At 46.2% G+C, this 22767-nt stretch overlaps 1 protein-coding gene across 1 annotated transcript in view; it reads right to left on the bottom strand.

Moving 5' to 3' along the window:
- The window catches only part of CHD7 (chromodomain helicase DNA binding protein 7), a 444235-nt gene that overhangs the window by 156177 nt on the left and 265291 nt on the right, over positions 1–22767 (bottom strand). The window contains exons 39-40 of the mRNA XM_067712237.1: positions 20874–21064; positions 1761–1874 (exon numbers count right to left, since the gene is read on the bottom strand). The gene's annotated coding sequence lies outside the window, so the exon portion shown is untranslated. The remainder of the gene's footprint in view (positions 1–1760; positions 1875–20873; positions 21065–22767) is intronic.

Raw genomic sequence — 22767 nt, forward strand, 5'->3', positions numbered from 1 at the left:
CTTCCCTAATCCTGGTGGCCCACAAGGAGGCAACTTGAGAAAGCTTTGGTGCAGCTGATGGAGTGTAGGGGGCTGGAAAGTGTGTGAGGCCGCTTCTACTTCAATTTCAAGGAGATGAGCATCTCGGATTAGACTAGAACACAGGTCACAGGGGATTCATTGGAGGCACCGATGTGCTTTGAAGGATAAAAAGGAAGGAGAAATAACCGTTGACAGAATCACAGTTCAGAAAATCAGGGAAGACTTCATGGAAGAAGTGACTTCTGAAATAAATCCGGAAGGAGCAACAGGATCTTAATAGGCAAAGACGGTGTGAAGGGAAAATGCCCTGGATGAAGGGGGTGACAAAGGCCCTGCAGTGGAGAACAGGAAATGTGAAAGGTGGGGACAGAGGCTGGATGAGTTTGGCTGGAGTATGAGGTCCATGCCCAGGAATTGCAGAAGATAAGGCTGCAAAGGAATTAGGGGGTAGAATACCAGTCAAAAGAGTTTGCACTTAATATGAAAGACAAAGGGGAGTGAATGGTCCAGCCCTACGGTGGGATGGTACTCTGCAATGAGAATGAGATTTTAAAAATTCGATTCAAATTTAACTAGTGTAAAGTCAACTCTAAAACCTGATGTTCTATTCAGTTATTGGCAATGTTTAAGGTATGTTTGGACAACTTGGTTTGTGAATCTTCTCTTAGAAATGTAATCTTACGAAAGCTAAACGCAAGATGAAGTATAACTGATAAAATTTAACTTTAAAATTGAGACGGGCTGTAACTATGCAACACACACTGGATTTGAAGCTCAGTACAAACATAGGATATAAAACATCTTATTCCTTCTTCTGATGTGGATCATACTTTGTAACGATAATATCTTGGATTTCTTGGGTTACGTTAAAATGTTATGAAAAATGAAGACCAAAAAAAGGCAAGGAGGAGCCATTGAAGGTCTTTGAGCTGGGCTGCTACCTGATTAAAGATGCATTAAAATAATAACAATTAATAAGAAGAAGGACTTTGAGGATGTGTGTGAGGCAGGTTGCAAGGAGAGTCTAGAGACAAGAAAATCCACGGAGAGGTTCTCTAACGGCTACCGCAGACAAAGCCTGAGTCAGAGGCTCAGAGATACATACTTTACTCACCAAACATGGCTCCCTGTTCTCAGGGATGTTCCCGCTGGGCTAACTAAGCCTTACTCCCCCAGTACTTCACAGTCAGGAGAGTTCTGGGCTCTATTGGGAGGGGTCAGTTACTGTGAAGAGTCACCCCGAAGGGTCCTGGACTGACCCTGACCCCTGGTTTGACTTGGAGGCAACCTGAGAAACTTTGTTATTGCATCTCGGGCTGGAATTTACCATTGGAAATGCAGCCTTTATCACTGGCATAAGGAGAACTGTTTTGCATTTGATGACATTTTCGAAATGGTGTGAAAAAACCTTGACATTTTTATTAGAAAATCTATAAAGCCCAAACAAATGGTTTCATGCTGCTCTGCCTCATTCTTCATATGTTCATTGGCAATCCATCATCCCTCCCGCCCCCCTTGAACCCAGCAGCGGCAACGTCTTGCCTGGGAATAAAAGGGCCTCTCAGAGAAGCCGTTTCAACCTCGCTTGTCCTGTGCCTCTCAACTTTTACCCCTTAAATCAACTACAGTCATCCCATTTTCACTGGCCCCCTTCCTGGAAGGCTAAACAGTGCTGTCACCTCCTTCCAGAGCCTCTTCCTGTACCTCTCATGACACTGAATTACAGAAGCTTGACCCACCTCCTCTTGAGTTGTACATGGGACTCTCCTTCTCTGGACTCTCTTACACGTGATTCATCTTCCAGTTTGGACCAAATAATTGGATTCAGAGCAAATCAGTGAAGGCTTTCTCTCCTGAAAAAAAAAAATACGTCCCTTTCTTAGATTACCATTTTGGATAAAGATCTCAGCTACCCTAAATTTCAACTAAGGTAGCCTGCATCATTCTGCCTCACTGTCTACTGTACCCCACCCGAGATGACTTCATCTGTCTGCCCATCGGTGTGCGACCTCCTGCCTCTGCCTTTAGGTTTCCTAAGACCAAGTGTTGTTTGACTTTCTCTCGCCGTCTCCACCGTGGGGGTTCTCCCCTGCTCCCCCTGCTCCGGGCCCTGTCTCTCACTCACTGGGCTGACACTGAGCTCTTAAGCACGGGTATCGCTGCTCATCCATTGGACCCCATCACTCTTTCTGCATCTTCAAGTGAGTCTGGTGTCTCTGCCAACACCATCACCATCTGGTTCTTTCTTAATTCTCCACCTGGCTCCCTCCTGCTTCCTTTGATTAATCAGCTTCTCTCTATGTTCTGTTTTGTACTCCCCTGTGTCTTTCTTTCTTTAACCAAATTTGTTGAACCAAGCAATGGTTGGCCAAGGAGGGTGTTAGCATGAGTTTTGTCTTACAAGGTCTTCATGTTTTCATTTAATTCTCACACCATCCTTATGAAGGACAGAGGACGGAGGTTATCGGCTCTACTTTCAAGAGGGTAAAATGGAGGCTCAGAGAGGGTAAATCCCTTTCCTAAGGCTCCCCAGCTCATAAAGGGCAGAGGTGAGACCCAGGTCTTCCGCCCCCAAATCACAACGCCTCTCTGCAGAACCCCACGTTCTCACTTCCTCGTTGCCGCTCTCCTGCACTCTCATTTCTGATTTCGGGCCTCTCCCACCTCTCATCCGTTCTCTGCTTAGCTCGGCTTCACCCACGTGGCTTCCTCTCCTCTTCGTCCTCTGCCCCAGGTTCCTCTTGCACAGTAACTGCCGGCCAACAGCCTCACACACTGAGCTGAAATGGACAGGTCAGCCAGAGGTCCCGGCTCATCCCAGAGCCCACAAGCTACAAGCTACAAGCTACAAGCTTGGCTACAAGCTCTTTAGAGCAGGATCTTGCTCTGAAATGCTGCCACTGGCTGTCCCCCACCTGCTCTCCACCCTCCCGCTGTCCTGTCACCTCCATCTCACAAACACCCATCAAACCCCAGGATACTGGCCGCTGGATGGCAGGACTGTCCCCTGTGTTCCCAATCACCTTAGGCTGTAGCACCTTGGGGGCTCATCTGTGTTTTTTTCACGCTTATTGTGATTTGTAGGACACTCTGGGAGCAAACAGATACCAGGGTGAGGGCTGACAGGAAAGGAAGACCCAGATGGCAGATTCTCCGGCCACACAAGGGACTGACTACCTGTGCGAGCTTCACTGCCTGACAGTCAACAAACCTGTACTTCAGGTAAAGGGAAAGTCTGTCCAAAAAAAAAAAAAGTCTGCTTTGTTGTGGGTTTTTTCTTTTCACGCCAAGACTTCTGGAGTCATGTTTACTGACTCCCCTCCAAGACCAGGATCAGACCCAGACAGAAATGCAGGGACAGTAAATAGAATTCCTGCGACACCTCAAGCCTCGCAGGAGTTCTTTTTGTCCCTTGATCCATCTCCTGTGCCACCCAGAGTGACAGCAGCCAGACCAGGCAGGCCCGAAAAGCCACAGAGAAGAAGTGACGCCCCCTCCCCGTCCTACACCCCAGGGGCCAGCGCCACGAGGGCAAGCTCTCACATCACGTGGCACTTCGGTTGGGTATCCTGGTATTGCACTGCAGCTACGGAATCAAAGTCAAATAAGCTCACCGAACAAGGCTGAGGGTGTTCCAGCTTGAAGTTGACACCAGGATGGGTGGGAAGCAGGTAGGGAGTGGGTGGGGACCAGCCAGCCAGCCCTCCCGGCGTGACACAGCACCTCTCCGCCTGTCCTCTCAAATCCTTGCCAACTAAGGCCTCAGCACGGCCAGCAAAAGAGACCAGCCCCCTTCCCCCTCCTGCCTTTTGTCCTCCCTGACAGAGCACTCAACTAGGAGTCCACTATATCAGCGGTCCCCAACCGTTTTGGCACCAGGGACCGGTTTTGTGTAAGGCAATTTTTCAACAGACGGCGGGGTTGGGCGGGGGAATGGTGCAGGCGATGGGGAGCAATGGGGAGCAATGGGGAGCAGCAGAGGAAGCTTCGCTCGTAGCCTGCCACTCACCTCCCGCTGTGCTGGCCCGTTCCTAACAGCCATGCACAAGTACTGGTCCGAGGCCCAGGGGTCGGAGACCCCTGCACTATATGGATTCTTTCTTACTGGAAACGATGCAAAAGCACAAATGCTCATCGCCTCAGCTTGTTTTTTGGTTTGGGTTTGGGCTTGGGTTTTTGGCCAAGCTGCGTGGCTTGTGGGATCTTAGTTCCCTGATCAGGGACCGAACCCGAGCCCTTGGCAGTGAAAGCACCGAGTCCTAACCACTGGACCACCAGGGAATTCCCTATCAGCTTGTTTTAAAAAGAAGATCATGCCTTCCTTCCACCGCCTACCCAATCTTCCCGCCATCCTACACACACACACACACACACACACACACACACACACACACACACACACACACACACACACACTCACCCAGCAACACCTGAGGGTTGGTAAGAATCCTGAGAGTGCTGTGAGCTCCTTTCCATGAACTCTGCATAAATATTAGAACATCTTTTGACCATGACCACCTGGCTATTTAAAGTGATCCTATACTATTTAAAAGAAAAAAATCTTAGGCTCTTTTCAGCTGAAGAAGAGAGAGCTTGGTAGCAGCCTGAGTAAGGTGACAGCCTCCCCTTTCCTTCGTGGCACAGTTTACACAGAAGGAAGAGAGCGGCTGGGCCAGGCAAGGCACGACAGGAACCTGGTCCCTTCCCAGCTCGGATGGAGACTAGAAAAACTTGGGATCTGCCACCCTCCTCCCCATCTGATTTTATTCTAACCAGCACAGAATTAATACACGTACACTGTGTAAGTATGTATGTGTATATATACTTATTTAAATATATAAATACATCAAATGTATACATATTTGCATACATTTATATGCTACACAGATTGTTTGCTTGCCGTGAGCCCATGCTCTAGACACTGAGAGTGTACTACTGCACTGTCGGTCTGTATTTCAGGCAAGGATGTCCCACGATTGTTTCTAGATGTTAACTGCAGTGGCTCCCAGGATTCCCAGCATGTCTGTCTGCTCCCTGAAAGCTCTTTGAGGGCTTCTCGTCATTACAGTTCCCTGAGTTTTCACTCTTTCCTGGCAAGCCATCTGACCTCTCTGCGCTGCAGCTGTGGTCACCGTCCGCCAACTCCATCCATCAAGAGTATTCAAAATTGCAACCAGAAATTTTGTTTCCCCAAAATCTAGAATTAAAATTTTCTTTCCTTCAAACCTCCATTTAGGTTTCATGCTTCATTTTTTTTCCCCTCAAATTCATTATTTATGCTCTTGGAATAGACAGGGCTGTGCACGAGAGAGAAAATGTCTACCTTTATTTCGTCATTTGGCCCCGTTAGCTGAGGCCGCTCCCCTCCATGGTTGCCCCTTGAACACTTACAATTGCCGTTAAACAGAAGAGCAGAGGACGGCAGAACGAAGGGGCCTTCGAGAGTCAAAGGTTGCAGACAAACAGCCCATGGGCTTGAAAGCCTCTGCCTGCTTCTCCTCAGAAGAAGCGGGGGTGCCAACCGGCAGGCCTTGCCCACAGCCATGAACCCTGGCCGGAGGGACATTTTGAGCGACCGAGAACCACCAGAGCACCACTCAGAGGAATCCATAACTGGTGATGGCATTTGCAGGATGCAGGAACGTGGGACCAGGAAGAGAGAAAAGCGAGAGGAAAGGCCCAGAGCCAGAGCTGCTGCTGCTCTGACCTGGGACAGAGGCGGGGACAGAGACAGAATTTTCAAAAGACCTTTTCACTTTTCTCATCTTCGGAACCAAGTAGCTCTCTCTCCCTTCTTCTTTATATTTTCAGTGGTTGTTACTGGTGCTCTTTACTTCCTTTTGTGTTAACTGAAGAAACACCGAAAGGCTATTTTGTGAAGATATCGCAAGCAACCCCATCGGCTCAGGACAGATTTTCCTTCGTTCTTAAGATGACAATTGTGAACCTGTGCTCCAGTGACACGGGGCATGTGACCAGTAAGACAACAGTTGGACGATGTCCTGAAACCCCTAACAATATGTGGTCGGAGGAGACTCACCGAGTCCATTTTTTTTTTTTTTTTAAGTACGCGGGCCTCTTACTGTTGTGGCCTCTCCCGTTGCAGAGCACAGGCTCCAGACGCGCAGGCTCAGCGGCCATGGCTCACGGGCCCAGCCGCTCCACGGCATGTGGGATCCTCCCAGACCGGGGCACGAACCTGTGTCCCCTGCTTTGGCAGGTGGACTCTCAACCACTGCGCCACCAGGGAAGCCCAACCAAGTCCATTTTTGATTCAGCAGCGTCGCAGTCAAAAAGTTCTCAGCTCTGCCCTCATTTGCCCCTTGTCAGTGGTGGTACAGCAGGCGTGGGATGTGAGGGAGCTGGGCGGGAAACAGAAGGAAACAAAGTGATTGCCAGTTCAGCCCAGTCAGAGCTGCAGTAATACCCGCTCATGGACCATAGGTTATCCCAGCGAAATACGGGGCAGCAACACGCAGCAACACATTTTTTTCTTTTTTGTATTGAAATATAGTTGCTGTACAATATTATATGTTACAGATGTACAATATAGTGATTCACAATTTTTAAAGATTATACTCCATTCATAGTTATTATAAAATATTGGCTATATTCCTCGTGTTGTACAATATATCCTTGTAGCTTATTTTATACCTAATAGTTTGCGCCTCTTAATCCCCACCCCTATCTTGCCCCTCCCCCTTCCCTCTCCCCACTGGTAACCCTTAGTATGTTCTCTATATCTATGAGTCTGCTTCTTTTTTGTTACACTCACTGGTTTGTTGTATTTTTTAGATTCCACATATACGTAATATCATACAGTATGTGTCTTTCTCTGTCTTATTTCACTTAGCATAACGCCCTCCAAGTCCGTCCATGTTGCTGCAGATGGCAAAATTTTGTTCTTTTTTATGGCTGAGTACTATTCCATTATATATGTATATAAATGCCACATCTTCTTTATCCATTTGTCTGTTGATGGACGCTTAGGTTGCTTCCATATCTTGGCAATTGTAAATAATGCTGTCATGAACATTGGGGTCTATGTATCTTTTCAAATTAGTGTTTTTGTTATTTTCAGATATATCCAGGAGTGGAATTGCTGGGTCATATGGTAGTTCCATTTTTCATTTTTTCATTTTCTGAGAAACCTCTATACTATTTTCCACAGTAGCTGCACCAATTTACAGTCCCACCAGCAGTGCACAAGGTTCCCTTTACTCCACATCCCTGCCAACATTTGTTATTTGTGTTCTTTTTGACGACATCCATTCTGAAAATGTCAACAAATTGAACCAGCACTGATCAAGTGCCTGCTTTATCCAAGTTTTAATATACAGGTTTTCATTTAGCTTTCTGTTATGGGCTGAACTGTGCCCCCCACCCCCCAAAAATTCATGTGTTGAAGTCCTAACCCCCAGTTCCTCAAAATGGGACTCTATTTGGAGACTGGGTCATTAAAGAGGTAGTTAAGGTAAAATAAGGTTGTAGATCCTAATCCAATCTGACTGGTGTCCTTATAAGAAGAAGAGATCAGGGTACAGATCAAGGAACGACTATGTTTAGACACAGGGAGAAGACGGCCACCCACAAGCCAGGGAGAGAGGCCTCAGGAGAAACCAACCCTGCAGACACCTTGATCTCGGACCTCCAGCCTTCAGAACTGTGAGAGAACAGGTTTCTGTTGTTTCCGCCCCCAATCTGTGGTATTCTGCAGCCCGAGCAGATGAGGGCACCTTCTCAACAGCCTGTACATTCAGAACAGAAGCGAGGATATAAAAGCTCAGTGATAGAAAGTAACTTGCTCAGAATCAGAATTGTGAGGGGGAAAAGCAGGCATGAAAAGGCATCCTCTGTCCTCAACTCAGGAGCCTTGAACAGACAGTGCAGTTTCCACCTCCTGAAGACAGGAGAGGCACTGGGCAAGAACGTCCCGTCCTACGGAGTGAACCCAGGGATTAAACCCGTAACTGCCCACCCTGGGCAGCTCTAGAGAAATCATTGACGTGGAGGTCCATGAGGGGCTGCAGTGAGGCTGGCCTGTCTCCTGCCGCTCAGAGGAGTGAAGCCCTGAGCAGCTTCATGGGCAGGTCCCTCCCCAGGGCTCCACATGTGTCACACCAGGTGATCCCCACTGCGTCCCATGAGCTCGGGACTTCCATTTTTCCCCATAGCTTTCCTCTCTCGGGTGCCCTCCATTACATTGATTCAAAGAAGACCTCTGCTTCAGAAAGTATTCTTTGGGTCACTTCTTGTGGTGCTGTTTTATGCCACTCCTTGTCTGCTCCTTCTAGCACTTTCTCTCCATCTTCCTTTCTCACAGAAATGCTATCTTCTCTTGCACGCTACATATCATACACATGCAAGCTGACCGTGTCTTTATTTTCTACAACTGTGGCCCCTGAAATTATTCTATATTCAACCCCCACTAGACGGGAGGCTTGGAAATAGGTGATGGAACACAGGAGACAATGAGACTAGTTGGCTCTCGTAGAGTTTACAGGTGAGTATCAAAGATGAAAGCAGACAATTACTTACAAATTAGACGCATTTCCTTACCAAAATAGAGACATAAGGGACTAAAGCAAGTTACCGAATGAGCTGCCCGAGAATGTGGCATCTCAGGGAAACCTGAATGGTCAGGGCTTGGTGAGGCCAGGCGGGAGCAAGGATAAACCAGGCAGAACAAAGAGGTCGTTGGCTTTTCGCATCAGAGCAGGCGTGGCCGAGCTGGGAGCCTGCACAATCGTGTGACGGGCATGAATGAGGTGAGAGGATGCAGAAGCCACATTGTGCCCATCCTGAGAAGCCACCACAAGGACTATGCACTATATACCAAGGATAATAGGACCACACAAAGTTTTCTTTGTTTGTTTAACTTTTTTTTTTCTTCTTCTTCTTCTTTGGCCACGCTGTGCAGCTTGAAGGATCTTAGTTCCCCGGTCAGGGATTGAACCCAGACCTCGGCAGTGAAAGCACCGAGTCCTGAGCACTGGACCGCCAGGGAATTCCCAAAGGGTTTTTTTTGTTTGTTTGTTTTTTGTGTGTGGTATGCGGGCCTCTCACTGTTGTGGCCTCTCCCGTTGCGGAGCACAGGCTCCGGACGCGCAGGCTCAGCGGCCATGGCTCACGGGCCCAGCCGCTTCGTGGCATGTGGGATCTTCCCGGACTGGGGCACGAACCTGCGTCCCCTGCATCGGCAGGCGGACTCTCAACACTGCGCCACCAGGGAAGCACCCCCAAAAAAGGGTTTTTAATAGAGGAAAAATTTGGTCTGATATGGAGGAGGAGCTGAGAGCTTATTTTACTTTTTATTTAAAATTTTTGATACGCAATCATACCTTCACATGTTTTCAAACACCAGAAAGCTTGAGAAGGTGTTCAGTAAAAGCTCCTCCCTTGTCCCTCATTTGCTTCTCTCCTAAATGGTATCGATTTTTTATAGTCTCTTATGTGTCCTTCCCGACTTTTTCTATACTCACTCATAATCAAATAAAACTAGCAATTCTTATTTTTCTCCTTACATATTCAAAAAGTAGGGCTTCCCTGGTGGCACAGTGGTTGAGTCCGCCTACCGATGCAGGGGACACGGGTTCGTGCCCCGGTCCGGGAGGATCCCACATGCCGTGGAGCGGCTGCGCCCGTGGGCCATGGCCGCTGAGCCTGCGTGTCCAGAGCCTGTGCTCCGCAACAGGAGAGGCCACAACAGTGAGAGGCTCGCGTACCGCAAAAAAAATAAAAAAATAAAAAAGAAGTAGCATACCATGCGCTGTGTTCTGTACCTTGAATTTTTCTGTGATAGCTCTTGACTGTTTTGCATATTGTCGATTTAGCTCTTAGTGTTAGTATGAGTATGAGTACGAGTGTTAATATTAGTATTAGTATCAGTTATCTTTTCACAAATGTAAGTTTCTCCTCTCTGACCAGATGGTACTGAGAGGCAGAAGCTGAGTCTTATTCAATTTTGTATGAGGTAGGCGTTCGTTAAAAAAAATCTGTTGAATTGAAGTAGGTGAAGAAAGAGTATCTTTGTCAAATAAATCAGTTACTATTGAAAAAAACAAAAGCTTCATCTGGCCTATTCACTTGAAATTTTACTTTTACTTAGGCTACTTTCCCAAGAGTCACAAAGGTAGACAGAATACATGATGAACCCACTTCGCCATGCCCCAGCTTCAACAGTTACCAATATTTTGACGAGCTTGATTCTCATCTATGCACACCACCCATCCACTCTGGGGAAGGAGAGGGCTGAAGTATTTTAAAACAAAGACATCGTGTCACTTCCTCTGTAAATACCCGAGAATTCACCTCTAACCGATAGAGCCTTCGCTTTGCGAACAGAAGGGTGTGCAGGCAAAATTAAGAGTAGCTCTTCAGCTAATGTCCACGCCGTGGTCAGATTTCCCTGATTTTCTCCAGAAGGTCTGTATACACTTGGCTTGTTGAAATCAGGAGTCACGCTCAGCCCACAGATAATACTTGGTCACTGTGTTGACAATTCTTACACCTCTTTGATTCCATCACAACCCCCTCTCTTCCCTCTTCTCTCTCTTGCATGCCATTGATTTGTTAGAGGAACCAGGTCATCTGTCCTGCTCAGTGCCCCACATTCTGCATTTGTCTGATTGCTTCTTTGCGGTCATATAACTTATTTTCTGTCCCCCATATTTTCCTGGAAACTGGCAAGATTTGTGTTTGGAAAATGTAATCCAAGTTGCTGTGAGGAGAACTGATGGGAGGTGGGAGAGTGGACAGTGAAAGGCCACGCTGTCCCCCAGGCAGGAGAGAAGGGTTCCCTACATGACAGCGGTGGCACATAGCTCCAGGGGTGCGAGGACAGAGAAGTGGGATGATTCAAGAAAAACTTAGGAGATATGCTCAACCAGACTGCTGGCTAATCGGGAAGGAGGATGCTTCTCGACGCTCTGTGAAGAATCTGGGTCTCCCCATGAGACAAATGGAAAAGTCTGCTTCCCCTGGAAACATTTACATGTTTTCTGACAATCTCCTCACAATAATCATTTATGACAAATTTTAAGGGCATGCAAAGTTGTAGTATTATTGTTGGTATTAAATTTTATTGCTGTGGCTTTAAAATGTAAACAAAAATAATTCCTTAAGTAGCTGGAAATTGTAATGATACTCTTGGGAATAGATTTTATTGTTATGGATACTGTAAAGCACAAAGATAATAAATTTAAATTGTGGTATTAGTATTGGGAATATATTTTACTGCTCTGGCTAGAACACAAAGAAGCAGGACCCCTAACTTTCTTCTCCCCAGCAACAGGTTTATATGAAATGACGCTGGATCTGGTGTGTAGGGAGGATCAAAGGTCACCAGCATCACAGATCACGTGACAAGGTGATAAACCTGGGCTGATGGGAGAAGGTAGAGAGAGGCTTGTCTCTTACAGGTGGCCAGGGAGCTGGAGAGACACAGGCCCAGTGTCTCTGAGTAGGAGGTGCAGGTGGTCACATAGCCTGCGGGAGGGTCATCTGGGAGGAACTGCTGCAAATCCACCCCCACTGAGATGTCTTTGCATTCCACCCGCTAGCACATGCACTGCTTCACCTGCTCCCGATTTGAGTCTAGTTTTGAAAACAAGCTCTACAGACCATTTGGGTTTGGGTATTGTATGGTCTTTCACGTCATGAACACTGCCCGCGGCTCCCTCCATATCCATCTCAGTGGAGGGACCCCCATGCTCCTGGGCAGAAGCAGCCTAGAAGCTGCTGACTCTCCTCTCTCTCTCACCATGGCACATCATCAGCCACTAGCCCTGCTGATTCTGCCTCCCCAAGTATCTTTCACATCAGTTGCTGTCTCTCCACCCCATCTCAGGCTGCCATCATTTCTCACAGCGTCTTTACTGTTTCGGATCCCACACCTTGCAGCCCATCCTCCACGCTCATCATCATAATAACCACTTCTATTGAGCAGCAGTAATGTGCCGGGGACCGTGCTCAGCACCTTATATCCGCATCTCATCTGACCCTCACGACTTCCCGATGGTGGAGGGACATCTCTTTTTCATAAATGAGGAAACTCGGTTCAGAGGTTAAACATTAAAAGACATAATAGACAACGAAAATCACCAGGCATAAGCAGAAAATAAACATTAGTTTTTTGTTTTAAACATCTTTATTGGAGTATAATTGCTTTACAATGGTGTGTTAGTTTCTGCTTTATAACAAAGTGAATCAGCTATACATATCCATATATCCCCATATCGCCTCCCTCTTGCGTCTCCCTCCCACCCTCCCTATCCCATCCCTCTATGTGGTCACAAAGCACCGAGCTGATCTCCCTGTGCTATGCGGCTGCTTCCCACTAGCTATCTACTTTACATTTGGTAGTGTGTATATGTCCATGCCACTCTCTCACTTCGTCCCAGCTTACCCCTCCCCCTCCCCGTGTCCTCAAGTCCATTCTCTACGTCTGCAACTTTATTCCTGGTCTGCCCCTAGGTTCATCAGTACCATTTATTTTTTTTTAGATTCCATATATATGTGTTAGCATATGGTATTTGTTTTTCTCTTTCTGACTTACTTCACTCTGTACGACAGACTCTAGGTCCATTCACTTCACTACAAATAACTCAATTTCGTTTCTTTTTATGCCTGAGTAATATTCCATTGTATATATGTGCCACATCTTCTTTATCCATTCATCTGTCAATGGATACTCAGTTGCTTCCATGTCCTGGCTATTGTAAATAGTGCTGCAGTGAGCATTGCAGTTCATGACTCTTTTTTGAATTATGGTTTTCTCAGGGTATATGCCCAGTAGTGGGATTGCTGGGTCATATGGTAGTTCTATTTTTAGTTTTTTTGTGTGTGTGTGTGGTACGCGGGCCTCTCACTGCTGTGGCCTCTCCCGTTGCGGAGCACAGGCTCCGGACGCGCAGGCTCAGCGGCCATGGCTCACGGGCCCAGCCGCTCCGCGGCATGTGCGATCTTCCCGGACCGGGGCACAAACCCGTGTCCCCTGCATCGGCAGGCGGACTCTCAACCGGTGCGCCACCAGGGAAGCCCTATTTTTAGTTTTTTAAGGAACCTCCATACTGTTCTCCATAGTGGCTGTATCAATTTACATTCCCACCAACAGTGCAAGGGGGTTCCCTTTTCTCCACACCCTCTCCAGCATTTACTGTTTATAGATTTTTTGATGATGGCCATTCTGACCAGTGTGAGGCTTAGGTCCTTTTTTATTCTTTAATACTCCTATTGTCATTTCTTCCTTCCTCCCTTCCTTCCTTCTTTCCTTCCTTCCTTCTTCCCTCCCTCCTTCCTTCCCTCCCTTCCTTCAACAAATAAACCCCTTGGAATTAAACACAACAGCACTGCCAATTTCTCCAGACTCATCCATCATCACAACCCTAAGTAAGGGTAGCACTCATTAACAAAGTAACGTGTAGTTCTTGGAATGCCATTTGCTCGCATCTAGAATGTAATCCCTTTCCCTTTCATTATCTCAAGTCCTGTTATCCTTCCAGATTTGTTTTAGACATCATCACCAGGAAGGCTACTTTTTTTTTTTAATTGGAGTGTAGTTGCTTTACAATGTTGCGTTAGTTTCTGCTGCACAGCAAAGTGAATCAGCTATACGTATACATATAGCCCCTCTTTTTTGGATTTCCTTCCCATTTAGGAGGAAGTCTACTTTTGAACTATGCATTTCCAAACACCATGAGCACACGCGTGTACACACACGGCTGGATCTCTGGCTTCCTCCTGGCTCCTACTGTACCCTGGGCATCTCCCTATCTTGGTGTTTATCGTACTACATCGTAACCATCCCCCTGGTCTTGGAAGCACTTCTGGACTGTAACCGGCCTGAGGGCAGGGACTGTGTCCTTTGTGTGTAAGCTCCCAGAATCTGCTGCCTGAATCCCAGTTCACAGTGAGCGCTCAGCGACAGCTTGCTGAGTGAATACACAAGTAAACAAAAAGGATAAAATACAATGAATTCAACAGTGATTATTAGAACAATGAGACATAAGCCTCTTCAATCTCAAAGAAATTTCAGGTCATGCTTTATTTAGTTTGAGGAATTATATTTATATACTACATTTCAAATTCAATCCGCAGTTACTCACCTGTTCTCAAACACCCAGCAACACGCTACCTATAAACTCAAGGCAGACCAAAATTAATGGAGGATAAGCAGTCCTTTTCAGTGGCCTTCAGCGAGTGCATGGAAAAGATCACCATAGCAACCACACAAATAAATATTGGGAGTAATGTTTACCGTGTCACAGCAAACTTGGAACGCTACAATCAGTTAAAGAAATTAGGTTTAGTAAGTTTGAATGCTCTCAAATGCCGGAATCAGCCCAACTTCTGTGAGCTTCTTGTTTGGGAGAAAACTCCTAAATTCTCAAGTTACACGAAGCTCTGTGCTTTGCATTTGGTCGCCATTGAGGTCAGAAACTTGCAGAGTCAGAGTATGGAATCTGAGCATATGGAAAGTCCAAGAAGCCGACAGGAACCAAGCCTCTGACCAGCGCAGCTTCCTGCCTCCATTTCTGTTTCCATAGAAATGACCATTGGCTCAGCAAAAATAAGTTCAAGATTCTTCCACTTTGTTTTCCTTTCTTCTTCCTTTGAGATAACCCCTCAAAGTTTTGCTAATTAGAGAAAATGGGCTTGTGGATGAAATTTGAAATGTCTGAGAAGTTAAATATCCTCCTAGTAGCAAGAGCGTGCCTCTACTCTGTCTCACATAGGCCTGCTCCAGTGACAGTTACCCGCCCCCATCTGGGGAGGTGCTCACAACCTCTGGATCTACAATCATCTTTCCGGTCACTTCCAGCAGTTGGATAACCTTTATGACTGAACACGTTGCTGGGGATTCACGATGGTCCCTATCAAACTGAGATGAATGCATTCCCTAATGTCTGTTTTTATTACATTAGCCTGGGAAGATGAAATCAAAAGGACTACGTTCAACAAAAATGCCCTGTGTCGACAGTTCAATACTCTTTCTACAGGCCCTGGAGATTGCCCTGATTGTGTGCTGGATAAAGGCTAAACGTGCAGCTACCTGTTAGTCTGACAAGGCTGTTCTCAAGCCAGCAGGTTGCTTAGGCTTCTTCTTCTTCTTTTTTTTTTTTTTTTTCACAGCAGCCCTCTAATTCCAACAAACCTACTGGATTAACAAAAACCTGAAAGTAAGATAGCACAAAATGCTATCCCTGCAGGAGCTACTCTTCTACTTTGCAAACTACAATTACACCAGTTCAACCTAAATGGCCCCGAACATTATTTCATTAATTCAAGCCATTTCAGAACTGGTAAATATTCCCTCTTCTTGGATTTTCTGTTATTATTCGTTCTCAGCAGAGAATCACGAAGCAGGCAGAGGCCACAACGGAGAACGGCGCCAACGGCACAGTCAAGATGACAGGAAGTGAGGGGCTGGCACAGGAACGGGAGTGAGAGTTGACAAAGTCGATTCGGATAGAAAAAGAGAGAAAACGAACAGGGGGAAAGAGAGAGAGAGATCAAAGAGAGGCATATCAAGGAGGAACTCTCCAGGTGGGTAGATGGAGCTGAACGGGCTGGTCCAGGGCCCGCGGCTGGCATGGGACAGTCATCTAGGAAACCGGGTCCAGCCCCGCTGAGCCCCACGGCCGCCGGGCATGTGCAGAACCTGAGCCGGCTTTCAAGACCCGCGTGCAAGACACCTTAGGGTCTGAGAGTCAAATCCTTTAAAGAGACTTCTTCCTGTGACAGAATCCTTGGACCAATACAGATGCAAGTGTTAGTTAATTTACAAGAGAAAAAAAAAAATGTCTTAACATTCTTAGTTGGTCCAAGATCTTCGTTCAGTAAAAGAGCCTTCCGAGCTGGGAAAGAGGATTTGGGGGAAGATCGTGGAGTTGGGCGCAGACAAACGACTTGTGTATTCTCAGCAGCTGTGTGCTGGGCAGGAAAGGAGGAGGACAGGGAAACAATATATCTCACTCGTGGATTCATTTCCATGGCAGCTGACGGTTAAGAGGAGGGATTTTGAAAAGAGAAGGACCTTGATTCCAATAGCAGCTTTGCTACTTACTAGATGTGATGGGGGGTAAGTTATTGAACTTCTACAAGCTACCATTTCCCCATCTATAAGAAGGAAATCCAAATAGCACCTACGTGAGAGAGTTTCTGTGAGAACTAAAGGTGCGGATAAGAGCTTAGGAAATTGCTGGGTACCTCTTTGACCTCAAAGGAAGGTTAGATAGTATTATTTGAAGCATAATAACATATGAGATGAATAGAACTAGATCTTAGGAGTCTATGAGAGTGAGGGAAAGGGGTTAAAGCCAATCTGAGGGTTTTAATTCTCATTAGCAAAACTGGGACATGAAGCTTCACGTTGGTGTGTAGCATCTTTCTAAGATCAGGTACTAGAAAAGGAAAGATATTCTAGGAAGAGGGAGGAGTCCACCTGCACCATCTGCACCATCAGTCCCTTCCTGCTGGTGAAGATGGCCGTTTGCACCTGTGAGGGAGAGAGGGAGGGAGGGAGGGAGGCACCCAGGAAGTGCTGGGAAGGGAAGGGGTCACAATGGAGGTGGGACTGAAACCAGTGGAGGTGGGGAAAGGATTGGCAGGGATGCAGGTCAAGCTGGAAGTTCTCCTTTCGGAACAACAAACATCTCCTGGAAAATGTCAGGTGCTAATCTCGGGGACAGCTCTGCCGGGAAGAAGGGCACCTGCCCACACGTCCTACAGGCAGACGTTTGGGGGAGCAGGGGGTCTTCCGTCATTGTTCGAGCTGAGCTGAATGGCCAGCTGGAGCTCTTGGGCGTTGTGCTAGCCTGGATTTCACACTGTTTGCACAATTACAGAACAACAGACAACAGAAAAGGTGCCAATTCTCTCTTCAAAGGCACATGAACACCCCTCGCTCCCGAGGCTGGTTGCAGCATGCAGACACCGCTGATTCCCGCATCCTTCCCCCTTTGGTACCTCATTCAGGGCCCAGAGCCCTCCCAAGGGGCATCTCCACACCCCCCTCTTTTGGATGGAGAAAGAGCTCCTTGCTGATGAGCATCTAGGACCCAGGCTCACACTGTGGTGGCAGCAGAGGCTTTTGCTGCCCTTTTTGCCCTCCTGGCTGCTGGGGAGGGAAGCCAGCTGCATCCCGAAAACAGTTCCACTCAGCAAACAATGCAGTGCCCCGACGAGTCATAATGAGGTCTGGTTCAAGTGCTGGCACGCACACAAAATATTAATTAAAATAACGTGCATGATAAATAATATTGGAATCCAAAGCATAGGACTCCTGGAAAGTCACAGTTGGCAATTACTTGAGCGCCTGCTAACACATACTCAGAATTCCAGGGTTGCTTCCATGACAAAATCAGTCTTGGGGAGGTGACCTTGAGAGGTCGCTTTGTGTGGCATCCTCCTGTTCATAAACTGAACAATGTCTAAGCAACCCCGGAAGAAGAGTATCCATCCTGATTTTCAGGTGCTAAGGAAAGAAATTCCTCGAGAACTCAATAATTTAATTTCATAATAAATACTGGAGTACCAGCTAGGCTGAGGCTCTCTCTGCTTAGCACTGGGGATAAGGGGATGAGGGACGGGAGGGATCCATGGTTCTGGTTTTCAAGAAGTAACTGGTTATTGGCAGATAGAAAGTCCTTCTATATGCCTCACCTAAATCTTTCATGCTGCTGTTAAAAACCCATTGCCACCTGTTTAATCCTTGACTGAGGACCCCACAGGATTCCAGTTCAAATGCTTCTAGAGCCTTTCTTAGCTACCAGGGACTTGGGGAGAGGGGTGACAACAGGTAAGTGTCCCTGGTCCTTCTGCACTACTGAGGTTTCCCACCAGCTCCAACAAGTAAAGCAATTGTGCACCATCTAATTTATCTAGACCCTTAAAAATGATTACCAAATGTATGGCCCCGGTTAGTACAGAAACCTAACTGGGAGAGGAAAAGACCCCATTATCTTAATTCCAAAAGCATTTTCTGTTTGTGGCTCAGGCAACATTTCAGCATCTCATTAAACGTGTTTAATTTCATTCCCTCAACAGTGACCCACATACCACACCAGTGACCACAACGTCGGTGCCCCAGCCCCTAAATTCTATTAGTGTTCAGAAAGCCTCCTGCTTGCAACATAATGTTCAATCAGTGCAGAGAAATTAATTAAATTAAAATTATTTTTATTGTGATTTAATTAGCTCGATTTAATTACTTTGTTCACTGACTGAGCATTCTGTTGTTACAGGCAGATCCTCGCTTTCATTCGTGGCATGAATGTTCCCACAGAATTACACATTTTCTCTGTTCAGCCATTGGAGCAGGCCGGGGGAGCCTGCCAGAAACCCACGATTTATCACAATCAACATCATCACAAATTATAGGAAGCATCCAGCAATATAACTTCTAAATAAGTGTCTGAAAGCAGGTCACAGCGCCAGCCTCGGCTGTTAATCCATCATATTTCATAGTCGACCCGACAGCTTGTCCAATTAGCCACGCCTGCTGCCTCTCTGGGCGCCCGAGTGAGGGGTCCAGCTCCTGCACAGGCTGGCACCCCTAAAAAGGCCTGGCCGGCCCTCCTTGGCCTCCCCAGGCCCCAACTCCACACTCACTGTGGCTGTTCAGGCTGCCCTTCCTGCTTCTTCTCCCTCTGAGCCTGAGCTTCACCGTCTGAAATTCAGTATTTCCTCTGATTGCAAAAGTAGGCAACAAACCACAGTGCCTAGCAATCCTGGGACTGAGTCACCAGAGCGCACCAGACACTTCCATGATTACATTACAGCTACTGTCGGTATCTTGGAACCCCTTACTTTCCTCATCACTTCAAAACAGCAGTGGGTATTCGACCCCCCAGTAGATCACACGTGAACTCAAACTTTCTCCCCCGCAGGCCAGTCCACGATGCCGTGTGTGATTCAAGCTGGACCACAGTGGCCGTCACAGTGGTGTTTTACAGAAATGAGATCAGCTCTAGCTTGGCTATATTTGAAATGTGTCATCTTGATTACTGTGCTCAAAGCTGTGCAAAGTTGTTTTCTTATGTTCTAGCAACAGTGTGTCAATATATTTGGCTTTCTGCACCGTCTTACGTGTTTTATTTTATGATCTGAATCCATTCTCCTGAGAAGGGATTTTATACGCTCTGCTAGACTGCTCTAACAACAGAGGCCTAAGCTTTTTTTTTTTTTTTTTTTTTGGTCTCTGTGTTAGTTTCCTGTGGCTACTGTAACAAATTACAACTTTGGTGGCTTCAAACAATAGAAATTTATTGTCCTGTAGTTCTGGAGACTAGAAGTTCAACCTCAGTCTCACTGGGCAGAAATCAAGTGTGCTGGGGCCATGCCCGCTCCAGAGGCTCCAGTGGAGAATCCTTGCCTTGCCTCTTCCAGCTTCTAGGGGCCACTAGCATTCTTTTGCTTGTGGCTGCATCACTGCAATCTTTGCCTCCATATTCACGTCGCTTTCTCCTCTTCTGTGTGTGCGATCTCCCTCTGCCTCTCTCTTATAAGTACAGTTTTGATGGCATTGAGGGCCCAACTGGATAATCCTGGAAACTCTCCCCATCTCAAGTTCTTTAACTGAGTCACATCTTCAAAGGCTCTTTTTCCAAATAAGGTAACATTTACAGGTTCCAGGGATTAGGTCCTGATATTTTGGGGGCCACAATTCAGTCTGCTATCGTCCCTACGCTTAATTCTTTATTGACCATACAATTCTGTCCTTGAGGAAGGGACATAAAATGATTTCAAAAATGTGACAAAATTGGTAGCAAGTTAAAATAGCTGTCCATGCAAAGCCCACTGCAATAATTAGATAAGAGTTCATGTGATGGTTAAAGAGACAGCAAGACTTTTTAAAAAAATTAAGTGTTTACCATGGCCCAGGAGAAGAAACAGGCCTGTTTCTTCACCTCCAGATGAAGAAAGTACAAGCTTTGCAAGGCTTGCTACTAGAACGTGTGTGGTTCTTGGGCCCTGAGATCGCACGGGGCCCAGGTTGGCAGTTCTGCTTTTCCCTCCTCCACCTTGTCCTGCCCAGAGGGGGCTGTATTTGTGTGTTCTGCAAAGTGCTGAATGAGGAACTTATGCCACTGACCAGAAGTGAAAAAGGGCAGGGACTGTGTGTTTTTCAATTAAATAGAACAAGAGGAAGGAAGTGTTAACTTTGACTTGAGCTGTTCAGGCTACCGATGAGAACAAAATCCCTGCAGTCAGGTGCGCCAGCCCAGAGTTTATCCAAAAGGAGTTCTAGAGCCGCCTCTTCTGAACATCATGAAAATGGTGCCTGGCAGATCCAGCAGCAGCCTGATCCCCTTCTCTGTCTCCCTGCCCCAGTTATGCCTCTTTAACTCATGTGATTTCATTCACAAAACCTGACCTCTCCAAGTGCCGGTTTCTTCAACCGGGCCTGATGTCCTACGTGGGCTCCTTAAAGGCAGGACTCACTCTTCATTCCCTGTGTGAAGCTTTGAGCACATGGCCTGGCACACAGAGGACCCTCAATCAATATCCACTTATCTGGGGCTTCCCTGGTGGCGCAGTGGTTGAGAATCTGCCTGCCAGTGCAGGGGACATGGGTTCCAGCCCTGGTCTGGGAAGGTCCCACATGCCGCGGAGCAACTAGGCCCGTGAGCCACACTACTGAGCCTGTGCGTCTGGAGCTTGTGCTCCGCAAAAAGAGAGGCCCGTGCACAGCGATGAAGAATGGCCCCCGCTCGCCGCAACTAGAGAAAGCCCTCGCACAGAAATGAAGACCCAACACAGCCAAAAATAAATAAATAAAATTTTTAAAAAAATGATTTACATTTTAAATATATATATATCCACTTATCTGAACCGGATGTCTGTCTTACCTGACTCACAGTCTCAAAGTCACGCCGGGCGCGCTGCCTCTGAGGATAATTCCAAAACTCTGCACAGACAGACAGCATCAGTATTGCTGCAGATGTCGTTGTTCTTGCACTGACTGACTTTGCAAGGTCCCTTCCAGCCACATGACACTTTCATCCCTCTTAAATTTAGCCTCACAGAATGAGCATCTGTCCTGGAAATGAGAAAAGAGGTCTCTGTTATACCCGTGCTCTTCAATTCAGAGGGCATGCGCTGTCAGTGGGAGACTGTGCACAGACCCTGGTGCCCATAGGCAGGCTGGAGAGACCTTTGAATTATCTAGTTCAACACCCTCCCTTTACAGCTAAGAAAGCTGACAGCTGTCCAATGTCACAAGGCTGGCTGGCAGCAAAGAACCCAGGGAGCTAGGACCCCTGCTACTGTCTTCTGGCCTGGTGTTTTCTCCACGCTATTACACTCCTTCTTTGACCCAAGGTCTTAGCTTGGCCTGGTAGAACTGGCCCAGCACACTACCTCACAGCTAAGTGCTCCAAACTATCAAAGGGTTGAGTATGTTACCGATTCCTCTCACACAGCCTGGGTTGTAAGAACCCATAAATAAAAACCACTGCAAGGTACTCAGAAAGTGTAGAATGTTTTGGTAGGACTCGATTTTGTAGTATATCATTTTGATTCCCTCTTCTTGTCTTCTCTGTGTTTTTGTTTTTCTTTAGTTATTTTCTTGGTGGTTACCTGGGGGGTTACAATTAACATCTTAAATTTATAACAACCTGGTTCGAATAATACCAACTTATTTTCCATAGTATCAAACATTCCACACCTATACGTCTCCATCTCTCCCCCTTTATATTGTTATTGTCACAGATTATATCTTTGCACATTGTGTGCCCGTTAACATAGACTTATAATCATTGTTGTATGAATTTTCCTATTAAATCATATGGGAAAAAGAGAGAAGTTACAAATCATTACCAAAGTGCAGTATTATGCACTTTTAAATCCAGATACTAGATTTTATATTTAACTATGTAGCTATCTTTACCAATGTTCCTTATTTTTTCTTATGGGTGAGATTTACAGTCTACTAGCCTTTCATCTGAGCCTAAAGGACTCCTTTTAACATTTATTTTACAGCAAGTCTATTGCTAATGAACTCCCTTGGCTTTTGTTTATCTGGAAATGTCTTAATTTCTCCTTCAGTCTTGAAAGATAGTTTTGCCAGATACAGAATTCTTGACATTTTTTTTTCCTTCAGGCCTTTAAATATGTTATCCCATTGCCTTTGGCCTCTATGCTTTTCGAAGAGAAACCAGCTGTTAATCTTATTGAGGATCCCTTGAACATCGTGAGTTACTTCTCTCTTGCTGCTTTCAAAATCCTCTCTTTGTGAGTTTTGACAGTTTGACCATAATGTGTCTTGGTGTGAATCTCTTTGAGTTTATCCTGCATGGAGTTCATTGAGATTCTTGGACATGTATATTCATGTACTTCCAGATTTGGGAAGTTTCTGGCCATTACTTATTCAAAATATTTTTCTTCCCCTTTCTCACTCTCTCCCCCTTCCTCTCTCTCTCCCACTTCTAGGACTCCTATAATGTGTACATGAGTATGTTTGATGATATCCCTCACATCCCTCATGCTCTTGTTCATTTTTTTCACTCCTTTTTCTTTCTGTTCTTCAGACTGGATAATTCCAGTTGTCTTATCTTCGATTTATTGCCTGCTCAGATCTGACATTTAACCCCTCTAGTAAGTTTTTCATTTTGGTTATTATACTTTTCACCTCCGGAATTTTTTGATTCCTTTTTATAATTTCTATCTCTTTGCTGGTATTCTCATACCAACAATGTTCATGTATTGTTTTCTTGATTTCCTTTAGTTCTTTGCCCATGGTTT

This window comes from Pseudorca crassidens, chromosome 17 (assembly GCF_039906515.1).
Source record: "Pseudorca crassidens isolate mPseCra1 chromosome 17, mPseCra1.hap1, whole genome shotgun sequence".
Taxonomy (NCBI): domain Eukaryota; kingdom Metazoa; phylum Chordata; class Mammalia; order Artiodactyla; family Delphinidae; genus Pseudorca; species Pseudorca crassidens.